This window comes from Carcharodon carcharias (assembly GCF_017639515.1).
Source record: "Carcharodon carcharias isolate sCarCar2 chromosome 24 unlocalized genomic scaffold, sCarCar2.pri SUPER_24_unloc_3, whole genome shotgun sequence".
NCBI classification, from domain to species: domain Eukaryota; kingdom Metazoa; phylum Chordata; class Chondrichthyes; order Lamniformes; family Lamnidae; genus Carcharodon; species Carcharodon carcharias.
This window is the reverse complement of record NW_024470606.1, coordinates 380,167-393,480: the sequence shown is the minus strand read 5'-3', so window position 1 is coordinate 393,480 and position 13,314 is coordinate 380,167.

Here is a 13,314-nt window from a genome sequence, read left to right as displayed (position 1 = left end):
CCTCAGCTTGTGCCATGCCAACCTTTCTCGCATATGGCATATACAGCACAGTGCCTACACTACAAGAAAATTAGATTTCATTAGGATAATCATGGGAAGCACCATGAGTACCGACAGATCTTGACCCATTTACCTCATATATCCTCAAGCCAGGATGGCAGACTGAGGCAATAGCTGGGGTTCGCTGGAAGAAGCTGCGACCCCCTTCACGGAGCAGGGCTTCAATATCCCTCAGACCATGTTAGACACAAAGAATAACATCATCTTTCCTGAAAGTTAAAGTTCGCTCCTGTGTCCCGGGAGGCTGCAGGGCCCCGCTTCAAGGATCAAGTCCTGGACATCCTCCTGACAGAGGGTGACACAAACAGGGATACCTTGTTTCCTGAATGATCACCATTCACGCTCCCATATTTACCTGGCAGGTGAAGAAGGGGCCCGTTTACAAAGAGCTACAGAGGAACGAATGTTGGACCACAGATGCCCATGTTATTCGACTTACGGAGGAGAGGGCAATGCATTTTGCCAGAATGCCAAACCCGGAACATGTGATTCACAGCGAGTCCCACCTCACATGTTCACACAGCTCTTGATTTGATGAAGTGTTGCAGTTTGCTTGGGCAGTAGTGGACAGGGGCAGGGCTGGGGTTTGGGAATGGCGGCTGGGACAGGAACAATAATTTGTAACTGCAAGAACTGCAGTGATTAGGCAGGGAGATAGTGAATGACAGCAACCAAGTACTGGGATATCTTTGGAAGAAGGTCACTAAAAAGAGGATGCTCTGCATGACCCCATCTCATGACTGCCTTGTGATTCTCTCTGATCCCACCAACAGGAGAGGGGTCAGGACACGAGAAGGAGGTAGGCTTGACTGAGGAATCCCATCACCACCAGCGCAGACAGCAGTGTTCAGCCCAGCGATGTGCACTCCACTAGTTACAAGTGTGGGCATGAGTGGGGTGCATCGGGTAATGAGTGCAGCACCAGTGCACAACGGGAGACATCAGGAGCAGAGATCTCTGTTAACAGTTTACCAATGGAGGGGGGAAAGCAATCGCAGGAATGCTCCATGATGGAGGGTGGCAGAGGCCCTGGAATACGTAGTTTGGGATTCCCTATATATAGCTACAACAGCAGATAAGTGAACATCTGTCTGAGTTGCCTGCCTTATTGAGATATTTCATGTACTCTGAATAGAAGAGTCATTGCCGAACCTGACCACGATCATGCCTCTGTTTGGCTCGAGGGTGGGGGAGGTGGTTGGGGGCAATGATGAGCAGCTATGAGAGACTCACCGAATTTGTGGTGAGCCCATGCAGCATGTGTGAGATCTCCTGCACTGTGGCACCAGCTTCGTTGTAGCAGTTGGAAACGAGCTCAGGGACCCTTAACAGGTCTATCTCATGGGTGGTAAATCGGTTTCTAGAAGGCATGGCAGTTGTGCCGCTGCAGCCTCCGCCAACCAGTTATGGGGAAACTAAACCAATGGTTGATCAACCTGAACAGGAAGTTGAGGGTACGTTAAGTTTTGAGGCAATCTGTCCCTCCTCTGATTCCTCGCCCCCTGAGATGGAATCACCATCTGACACCAGAGAAGAAGAGAGGGCGGCTGGCCCTGCTGAGATGCAGACACTGCAGTCACACTAAAGGTTTCCTGCACAGCGCGGCTGAGCAACTAGATCCTCACAGTCACGTAGCCAGAGAGGTGAGCAGCCTGTCTCCACCTCCTCCAAGTGAACAAGGGGAACACTACGTATTGTGTCAGTTAATGGCGGGGTTAGGGTGGCGGGGGGGGGCGGGCAGGTGGAGCGAGCACTCATTGGGTCATAGTGGTGGTTAGATATGTTACACACTGCCAACAAATTAATTTACCAAATATCTGATGAAACCTTGAAGAAACTGTCACGGAAAAAGCAATCCAAACTTCCAGATTAATGCTTTGGACCACAATTCAAAAACCTCCATGGCAATTTGTTGCATTTAAATTCAATTAATAAATATGCAATACAAATATGGTATCAGCAATGGTGACCAGGAAACTATCATAGATCATTCAGAAAAATCCTCTGTTTCACTAATGAGCTTAGGGAAGGAAATCTGACGTCCTTACACAGCCTGGCCTACCTGTGATCTAGAACTTCAGCAATATGGTTGATTCATAACTTCCCTCTGAAGTGGCCTAACACGGGACTACATTCAAGGATGATCAGAGTTGGGCAACAAATTCTTGCCTTGCAAGTGACGACACACCCCATGAAGAATGAAAAAAAAATCTGCGTAAATTTAAAACAATTTCACTTGATGTTGAAAACTCCATTTGATCAGTGGTTATCATCCTCTCACTGGCAGCCTGTGTGCAGCATTCAACAAATCTTCCCCATGTATGAAACGATGGATATAAAGCCGTGCGCTTGGTGTTTTGAACTGCTACCTCTCCCTTCGAGGTCTTGTTTCACACACTTCCAAGGCAGCCATCATGTGAAACGATGATGGATCAATCGGTCTGTGGTCATGATAAGGTCCTGCATTGAATCATGTGCCAATCAAGGGAAATGTCGAACACCTCATGTCCAGGCTCTCTGCCGTGTCCTCTTTATCCATATCTTCATCATCCTCATCTACTTCCTTCTACTCAACTCCCCTTCCTGATTCGTGGATAGGCTCAATTGCACGCTGTGCCACTGCTCCAGTGACAGATCACTTCACAGAACCAAGTATTAGAGCATAGAGCAAACTGCAAACATGCGTGATTCCCGGGAAGGTGTGGACTGTAGAGCCCACCTTGACTGGTTGAGGTAACTGAAGTACATCTTGAGCCAAAGGGCGGTTCGTTGAGAGTATTTGAATGAAGGTCACATTTATGCCACCGTCTCTGTGCGCCTGACTGATGATGCCATCGGAGTTTGTGAAGATGCTTTATTAGATTAATCTTTAAGATGCATTGATTGATATACCTGGATGCAATCAATAAATAATTACTAATTGACATCACACAATGTTCTTTTTTCGAGGTTTTGACCCTAACAGCTGGTACCTGAGACTTCAATGGTGTAATATCATAGCAGTTTCATTTAGAAAATTAAAATTACACAATATTACACAACATTACAGTTACAAACTTTTGTCTGTGTACAATGTTAAATTTACACAAGTTTCCTTTTCCTAAGTTCCAAACTTCTATGTTCTTGTTTGAATAATAAAATGAAATATAGAGGGCAAATCCAGAAAAATATTTAATTGTAGTGATTCTGTATAACTTACAAACGAAACATTCTGCTGTCTTGTTTGAGTATCCGGAATGATCAACTTTGAAGTTTCAATGCAGATGTATGATTTTCCAAATGGTAAACGGGTTCCAGTGGTAAATTTGCAGATGACACAATATATGGCTATATTGTTGATTGTGAAGAGGATAGCTGTTGTCTCCAGAATGAATTAATGGCTTTGTTGAGTTGATGGAAGAGTGGCAAATGGAATTAAATCTTGAGAACTATGAAGTAATGTATTTGGGAAGGGCAAACAAAGCAAGCGAATTGTCAATAAATGGGACGTTATTGAGAGACTCTGAGGAAGTGAGAGACCTTGAACTTAATTTCCCCAGACTCTTGCAGGTCGAAAAGTTGGTCAATGAAGCGCATGGAATAATTTACTATTTTTGGCAAGGCCTGAAAGTAAAAGCAGGGATGTAATGATGGAACAGTATATAGTGCTAGTTTGGCCACAGCTGGTATTCTGTGTACAGCTCGGTGACCACATTAAAGGAAGGAAATAATTTGTGTAGAGAGAGCCCAAATGAGATTTGCCAGTGCGTTGCCAGGTCCTGCAAATAGCAGCTATAAGGAGAGAACGGATTGGCGAAGGTTGTTTTCGTTAATACAGAGGAGGCGAAGGGGTGACCTAATTGAGATGTTCAGAATTTTGAGGGGCCCAGATAGTGTAGACAGGAAAGACTTATTTTCAATCGCTAAGAAGTCAATTAACATGAGATATATAATTAAGGTGACTGGTAGATGGATTCAAGGTGACTTAAGGATAAACATTTTTACCTATAGAGTGGTGAGCGTTTGGAGTTCACTGCATAAATTGATGGTTGAGACTAACATGCACAATTCATTTTAAAGTTGCCTGGATCTGCATTTGAAGTGCTATAACCAGCAAAGCTCTGGGCCAGGTGCTGAAAGTGGAATTAAACTACATAGTTAGATTCTGTTATCTCTTATTCGGACAGCGCAGACAGGATGGACTGAATGACCTCTTTCTGCACCATGACCTTTTTATGGTTCTATGTTTCTATGTTTCCCAAACACTTCCCGATCTGCTGGCAGTGTTCTCTACTTGATGTAGGATGTTGCTTCTCAGAATACTTCACAAAAGGACATGAGAAAATGATAAAATTATGTGAAAGCGGATGAAAAAGAGATTTCCCCTGCACCACATCATTGCAAATCTGACATTAGAGGACACGTTGTTGGTGTCGTGGAGCATGTACCTGCCAGATATATAAATTTGCATCGTGAAAAATAATCTAAGGACGCGACTTTTCGGATGGCGAGATTTCCTGCACAGCTGATGGGAAATCCATCCCCATTGGAACCGGATTCTTCAAAGCTACTGAATGTTCAGCTGGGTGGTCATTACATAATGTCGAGCACCCGGCCCAATCTCACTGATTGGCCACCAGCCCCGTGGTCACTTCAGTTCCACATTCATGCATTCGCCAATGCTGTGATATTGATTTACTTAACTTTCCACGTTTGGTCATCGCTGTCTAGGCAATCAGTCATTGTCCCTATCTTCTTGCCCTTCAGAAGGTGGTGATGAGCTGCCCCGGTTGAAGTGCCCATGTGCCATCATGCTGTTTGAGAAATGTTCCAGGATTTTGATCCATTGACCGGGAAAGAATCGCGTCATATTTCCAAGCCAGGATAGTGATTAGCTGGGAGGGGATCTTCCAGTTGGCGGTGGTCCTATGTCTCTGCTGCCCGTGCCCTTCGAGTTTATCGTGGTCAGGTTTGTGGCTCTCTGAGGAGCATTGGCGAGCTGACGGAGGGAATGTTGTAGACGGTACGCTCTGCTGACATGGTGGCCCGTTGGTGGAGGGAGCCATTGTGTGTGGGTGCAGTGACAATAAAGCATGTTGCTTGTTCCCAAATGATGTCAAGCGAATTGAGTTTTTTTTTTGGAGCTGCCCTCATCCAGGGAAGTGGAGTGTATTCCATCACACTCCTGACTTGTGACATGTTGATGCTGGATAGAAATGCGGGAATCAGGAAGTGAATTGCTGTCCGCAGAATTCAAAATCTTTGACCTGCTCATGAAACTACACTTTTTTTAAATGAATATTCCACTTCAGCTTCTGGTGAATGGCAACCACAGCATGTTGATAGGGAGGCATTGACTGATGGTAATGCCGTTGAATGTCAAAAAGCGATGGTTACATTTTCTCTTGTTAGAGATGGTCATTATCCGGTGCTTGTTTGGTATGTATGTTACATGCACTAATCAGCCAAAGCCTGAATATTGTTCCAATCTTTCTGGATCTTAACAAGGACTGTTTCAGTATCTGAGGTGTTGCAAAAGGTGCTGAACACGATTAGACATCACACAAAGTTCCCACCTCTGACCGTGTGATGGACGGAAGTAGTTTGATGAAGCAGAAGAAGATGTTTGGTCCTAGGACACGAAATTGAGGAACAACTGCAGTGATTTACTGGAACTGTAATGATTGACTTCTAACAACCACCAGCATCTTCATTTGTGGTAGGTATAGCTCCGACTAGCGGAGAGTTTTTTCCGCTGATTCTCATTAACTCCAATTTTGTTATGACTCCTTGATGCCACGCTCAGTCAAATACGGCCTCAACAATGGGGGCAGTCGCTCTCACCTCACCTCTGCAGCTCAGTTCTTTTGCCCATGTTTGAACCAAGGTTGTAATGAGGTCAGGAGCTGAGTGACTCTGCCGGAACACAAATATGGCATCAATAAGCAGGCCATTGGTAAGCAAGTGCCGCTTGATAACACTATTGCTGACCTCTTCAATTTAATTGATGATGGAGAGTGGAGCAATGGGCTGGTAATTGGCCGGGCTGGATATGACTTGCTACTTGTACACAGAACACAGCTTGGTAATTATTCAACATTGAGGGTTTGAAGCAATTATGGTACATGCACTGGAGCAGCATATTTTTCGGCAGTCATGTGATGTCGGCGTCACTGGCAATTTATTTGATGCCTATTCATTATTACCATGTTACAGAATTTTCAGAGTGTATTGAAGGGTCAAGCACATGTGTCTGGAGGAGTGACATGTAGCTAGACCAGATCAGGTCGGCAGAATTCATTAGCTAAGTGGCATTCATGAACAAGATGGATTTTATGGCAATTGTCACTTGTTTCACTGGATATGACCCATGTGCTCAGGACTTTAGCCTAGGCGTCTGAATCATTATACCAGCAATGTTTTTACTAAACCACAGCCTCCCCCTGCCCGCTGGACACTGAATACAGACAGACCAAAGAGGCGCAGCTAAGTATATCTGGACTGATGAGAAGTCCAGGTATTCGACAAGGCCCGGCTGTCAGACTCAGCATGCTAATGTTAGGGTAAAGTGCAGGTCTGAGAGGTGAGTGACAGGGGCAATGAGGATATGCACTTAATGGAGATGCCTCTCAGCTGCACTGGAGACCCCTATGGGTACATTGTTGCCAAATTTGCTGATTACACAATATAGCGAGGAAATTAATCTGTGGAGAGTAAATAGCGAGGCTGCAAAAAAAGTAGACAATTTAAGTGATTAGGCAAAGATCTTGAAAATGGAGTATAATGTGGGAAAATATGAAATTTTCAATTTTTACAGTTTGAAAAAAAGAGTCTCCCCGTTATCTAAATGGGGAGAAATTGCAGAGCTCTGAAGTCTAGAGGGATCTGAGTGCCTTTGTGCATGAATCGCAAAAGCATAGTATGCAGGTACAGCAAGTAATTAGGAAAGCTAAAATAATGCAATCATTTATTGTGATAGGAATTAAATAGAAAAGGTGGGAGTTATGAGAGCATAAACGTTATCACATTTGAAGTACTGTTCACATCATTGGCCACCTTAAAAATAAATGATGTAAATACATTGGAAGCAGCTCAGTCAAGGTTTAGCAAACTTGTACCTTGAATGGCCGGTTTGTCTTATGAGGAAATATTGAACTGGCTTATCTTGAAAGCGTAAGAGGAAACTTGATTGAAAGACATAATTTCTGAAGGTATCTTAAAGGGTGAGGTCCGATGGTGGGAGGGGGAACACCGAATGGCTGAGGTACATTTAGACTTTTACAATTATTTAGACAAGATTTCACACAAGAGTTCAGTATTCAAAATTGGAGCACATGTGATCGCATTGAATAGACTGGCATGGTTTCAGGGTTAGTTAACGAGCAGAAAACAGAGACAGGAGTAAATGGATCAATTTCATGTTGTCAGGCAGTGACTAGTGGTTGCTGCAAAGATCAGCTTGGGCCCCAGCTGTTCACAATCAATAAAGATGATTTGATTGTGGGGATTGAATGTAATACGTCCAAGTTACTGAAGGCACTAAACTAGGCAGAAGTGTGAGGTGTGAGATGGAGGCAAAGTTGCTTCAAGAGGCCTTCGGAGACGCTGCTAGAGTAGGAAAGGAACACAGCAGATTGAAAATAATGTAGAGAATTGTGAGCTTGTCCACTTTCGTTGGAAAAACAGAAATACATAATATTCCTTAAATGGTGTGAGTCTGAGAAATGTTGACTTTCAAAGGGACTTAGGAGGCAACATGCAGGTACCACATTAATGGTGAAGGCTCATGGCATGTTGCCATTTATTACAAGTGGAATGGAGTGTAGAATTAAATGTTTCTTACTGCAATTAAAGAGAAACTTGGTGAGACAGCACCTGGCGTACTGAGTGCAGTTTTGGCCACTCTATATAAAGGAAAGTATAATTGCTGAGAGGGAGTGCACGGTATGTTCTCCGAAATGATTACTAGAGTGGTGGGATTGTCCTATGAGGAAATATAAAAATGGCTGCAAGTTTATTCTCTGGCTCAAAGGGTAGTTGTAGGAAGGATGTTGTGTGTTGTAGAACAAGGGGACACAGTCACATAGAAGTGGCAGGACATTTCGGTCTCAGATGAGGTTTTTTTTTAGTGGTGGTGAATCCTTGCAACTTTGTGCCCCTTACGGCTGTGTAGACTCAGCTGTAAAGCACTTTCAATACAGGGATGGGTAGATTTCTACATGTTAAAATCATCAAAAAATTGAGGTATTGTTCAGGGAAATGCTGTTGAAGTAAAGAATCAGCCATGATCTAATTAAATGGAGGAGTGGACTTGGAGGTCTGAATGGCCTCCTCCCCCTCCTGTTTCTTGTGTTACTAAACGATGGAGGTGGTAGTGAGCACGATTGGGGATGGAGAGAATAAAGGTTCAGAAGTCAGCTCAGGATCAGCTGCTTCAGATATCAGCCAGAGGGCGAGTTAAGCTCATGGATTGCGAATGAAGCTAGTGAATTGAATTGAACAGAATGTATTCAAGCTCACCAAATTCTAAAGGCAAGATCAGTACCACTGTTTAATGTGGTTTACACAGTAAATAATTGAACAGGGAGACTTACCAGGAACACCAATAATAGCCAGGATGGGGTAGTAGACTGCCTGAATAACCATAAGTACGTATTCAATCTGCAATGCTAAAGATATCCCATCTTGTGAAAGGTAGGAAAGACCCTGCGATAAACTCCTGCCAATTGCTGTAACATTACAATCAATTATTCTCCAATCCTGCTCCATTGTTGGAACATTCCAATCTATTGATCTCAGGTCTTTACCGCTCCTCTCCCTCTCTCTGGAACCGTTGATATCTGTCAGTACCGGAGGTGATGTTCTCAATGACATTATGGGATAACATATTGAACGGAGTCCCTATTAATAGAAGAGGGGAAACCTCCAGTGACACAATTAGTTTCCATGTAGACTGGCATTACTTACAGTCACTGAACAATTTTTTTCAGTTAACCCCTTTGAATCCAACACTATTTATAGTGCAATACAGTAGAACATTTACCTGGCCTGGGAGTGCTTTTTGAAAGTTGTTCAGGGACGGAATGGTGGAAATAGCGGAGGCTCGGACCATAATTGTTCGCTCCTCCTTGAAATTGGGAATGGTGCTGGGCGACAGATATTTCCTAAATATTTCATCGTGTTTATAAGCAGGAGAGAGGGATAAACCGTGGAGCTGCAGAGCAGTCAAAATAATGTCGTTGAAACATTGGGAAAACATTGGCATTGTGTGATCTTGGAGGAATTTATTAGAAGCCATTCTCAAGATCAATATGATACCTTCCCTGAGAAAAAAAGGGGGAATCCTCCATGCCCAGTGTCATCGGGTGTGCTGTACATGCTGAAACCCTTTTCCAAACGCCCGCTCTGCCCATCATTGTTGGGCTGCGAAGGACCCCTATTGGGTTTCAAAGTTGAGGTGCGTTGGGGACATAGTGCTTCCCAATGATTGAGGTGACTTGTGGGGCAAAGGGTTGCTTCCTTGACTTTTGAGGCGGGTCGATGGTGTTTGGAGGGAAGCAAAGAGCGGGAACACTGAAGTTGGTCGTAGTCCAAAAGCACGTGCACGGTGGTGGAGTCGTCTGTTGAAGGGGCGTGTAAGGAAGGGGACGTGGCGGAGCTAGGCACGTGCCCACACAATTGGAAACAACTTACCCTTGACATGCTTAGAGTCAGGAAACTGGCTTAGTGCTCACTCAATCAATGCAGAGGCCTGCAAGTGCCAACAAGTTGTTAGAACTTATCACCTCTTAGGCACAGACTGCAAACTAGTAAGCAACATAATTGAATGCAGAACTGTGGAACAAGTGCACAGTCCACAATCTCCATGCTAAATTTGGAGACAGTGCAGTCACTGTTTGAGGAAAAAGCAGACACTTGCAATGCGATCCTCCCGGTTTGGACCAATGACCCCCATGGTTCAAAATAACAATGCATCATTCCAGCGCGGTTTGGACAATGGTGGTAGTGGGGGTGGCTTACTTGGACTGGTTGGTAGGGGTTTAATCTAATTTAGCATGGGATTAGGATGCAGAGCAGAGGTATAGTAGGGGTCGATTTACAGAAAAGTATAGAAGGTAAAGGAAGTGTGTCTAGATAGTTATTCAATATATTTACGAAAAGACACAAGGGTTTATGGCAAGGCTGGATGGAAATTATTTTTATGCATAGAGTCTTGCAAGTAAGGCTTTGAGTTAAGGGTGATGCTTGACACACGGGGGCATGAAAACATTGCTATCATGGAGAGGTAGCTGGTGGACGGCCAAGCCTGGCAACTAGTTATCCCTGTGTATGGAAACTTCAGGTGAGACGGGGTGGCGGGGGTGGGTGGGGGAGCGGGGTTTGGGCAGAGAACGTTTGAATAGGGTATTGGTGGATGTGCAGAAAAGGGGATGGTGAAGAAATATTGAGTATGGAGTAAATTACAGCAATATGTAGTTATGTTATCTTAGAAGGTTCCTCAAATGTGGCCATCAGGAGCAAGGTACAAGCCAGGAGGTGTCAATCACATTGCTGGGAGTGTACAACAGACTCCCAAACTGTCAGGGATAGATATAAAAGCAGATATGTCGGCAACTCTCAGAGAAGTGTAAAAATAATACGTTTATTTAAAAATAATAATAATTGCAGTGGATTTCATCTTCCACGATAGTAAATAGGTTATTTAAAATGTGATAAGCTTAGAGGGGGCTGAAAACTTAATATGTATCTGGGAGCGTTTATTGATTCGGCATGTAGAAAGTCCTACTGGAGTGGGGGCGGTGTTGCACCTTGTTTTATGGAACAGAGCAGGCAAGTGCTGGAAGTGTCATTAGGGAAACATTTCGGTGGTAGTCACCATAACTATGTACGCTTTAAGATAGTTATGGAAAAGGGCCAAGATGGTCCGAAATAAATGTTTAGATTTGCACCAGAACTATTTTGATATGAATGGGCAGGATAGTCCAAACTGGAACGGCAGAAGCGACAAGTAGGAGAATCTACATCAGAGCAGTGGAATTCATTCAAAAAGGAAATAGTGAAAGTGCAGGGCCAGCATGCTGCCATGTGAATGTGCAGGGTGGGACGAACACCTCCAGGGAACGCTTGATGTTGAGGAATGTATAGGATGGGGTAAGGTAAAAAAAAGGTTTATGATTGATACCGAGGGGTCAAAAATTGGAAGTCCTAGAGATCTGCTGTTTTGGTTACATAAAAAATAATAAATTAGGACAGCGAATAGGGGCAGGTAAAATAAAGGAACATCCAAAGGCATTTTGTAAGTATGTTAACGACAAGACGATAACCAGTGCAAAAAAGAGGGACCAAATTGTCAAGCTGTTTTTGCAGCCATAAGACTTAGATATCGTTTTAATAGAATACTTTGAACCTGTATTCACAATAAAGGTGGACAATGCAGGTATATAAATCAGGGGCAGTGATATACCTAGATAAATTATCAATGAGAGGGAGGAGGCTTTAGCAGTTTTAGGGCTCTTAAACTGGATAAACTCCCAGGCCCTGATGATATGTGTCCGGGGATGCTTTGTGATGTAAGTGAGGTGATTGCTGGGGTCCTGCTTTAATGTTCAAATCCCTTCTGGCCACAAAAAAAGTGCCAGGGAAATGTCGGGCTGTGAATATATTACCATTACACAACAAGTGTGGTTAGAAGTAAACAAATAATATATAGGCCAGGGAGTCTAAAAACAAAAGTATGGAAACTTTTGCAAAAATATTCTGAGGGGCAGAATGATTGTCCACTTGGAGAGGCAAGGGTTAATCAAGAGTAGGCAGCATGGCTTTGTCAGGGGGAGATCTGCTCAGCGAATTTGATTAAACTTTACAGGGACTTGTCTACGTGTGTAACTGAGGACAGTAAAGTTCATATGGGCCACTTGGACTACAGTAAGCCAGTTGACAAGGCCTTGCATGGGAGACTGTTGAAAAAGACCAGAACACATCGGGCCAATGGCACTTTGGGAAGTTGGGCCCAAATTTGGCTTAGTGGCAGGAGGCAGTGTGTGATGCTCGAAGTTTGTTTTCCTAACTGGACACATGTACCCAGAGGCCTACCCTAGGAATCGGCAACGGGTTCCTTTTTGTTTGTAGAGTACAGTAAGTATCTAGGCATGAATGTAGGAGGGATGATATGTCCGTTCGCAGCTGACATGAACATTGGAGCTATGGTAAGTAGTTACGAGCATAGCCTTATGCTGCAGGAAAATATAGGTGTGTTAATCAGATGGGCAGAACAGTGGCAAATGGGATTTAATCTAGAAAGGGCGGGGTGGTGAATTTTGGGAGGACTACCAAGGCAAGGAAAACAAAGCGAATGGTGGGATCCTAGAAGTACATCTGATAAAAAGGGTCCTTGATCTGCAGGTCTATAGATGATTGAAAACAGCAATTGAGTTTGTTAAAGTGGCTACGAAGGCATATGGGACACCTGCCTTTATTAGTCGATGCATTGAATAAAAGAGCAGGGATGTTATGATGGAGCTGCATAAAGCATTATTAGGCCACATCTCGAGTGCTGTTTGTGATTGTGATTGCCACACATTGTGGGATTGCACTGGCGAGGCTGCAGATAAGGTTCACCAGGATGTTTCCTGGGCTGAAGCATTACAACTATGAAGAAAATCTAGAGGGACTGCTTTTTTTCTTCCTTAGGGCAGAGAGGATGATGGAACTCTGTGCTGCCTGTCCATGGCATTCTAGCAGCAATATCAAGCACCATCAAGGTGTTGGTATCTATAATACGCCCAGAGAATGTAAAGCCGGACTTTCACTTTTGCCTGAAGGCTGAAAAAAAACACATGATAGAGACACTGGATTGAGGCCCTTTCCTAATCTTGTGCAGGAAACAAAGTTTCACAGCTGAATCATATTCAAAATGATCGTCATAACAAGGAGGCATAGGCAAGGAGACATTTTTGGTAGCTTATTTCTAATCGTGAACATTAAGTACAAGTTGTAAATACCCATGACCAGGCTATCTAATTACACCTTCTTAACCTTTCTAAAACTGATACTACATCTTGCTGTCACCCAGACAACCACAGCAGCATTGAAGGCAGCATGCTGACTGCTACCCCCTATCTCTAATGAGCTTTCTGGGCATCATCTGGAGGGCTGAGGCCTGCAGGTCTTGGCTTGTTTTTGGGTTCCTCTTTTCTGGCAGCGGCACCCTCCTTGGCCTCTGGAATTCGAGTTCCTGGGGTCGCAGGAAGAGTGGATATGCATTGGCCAGACACT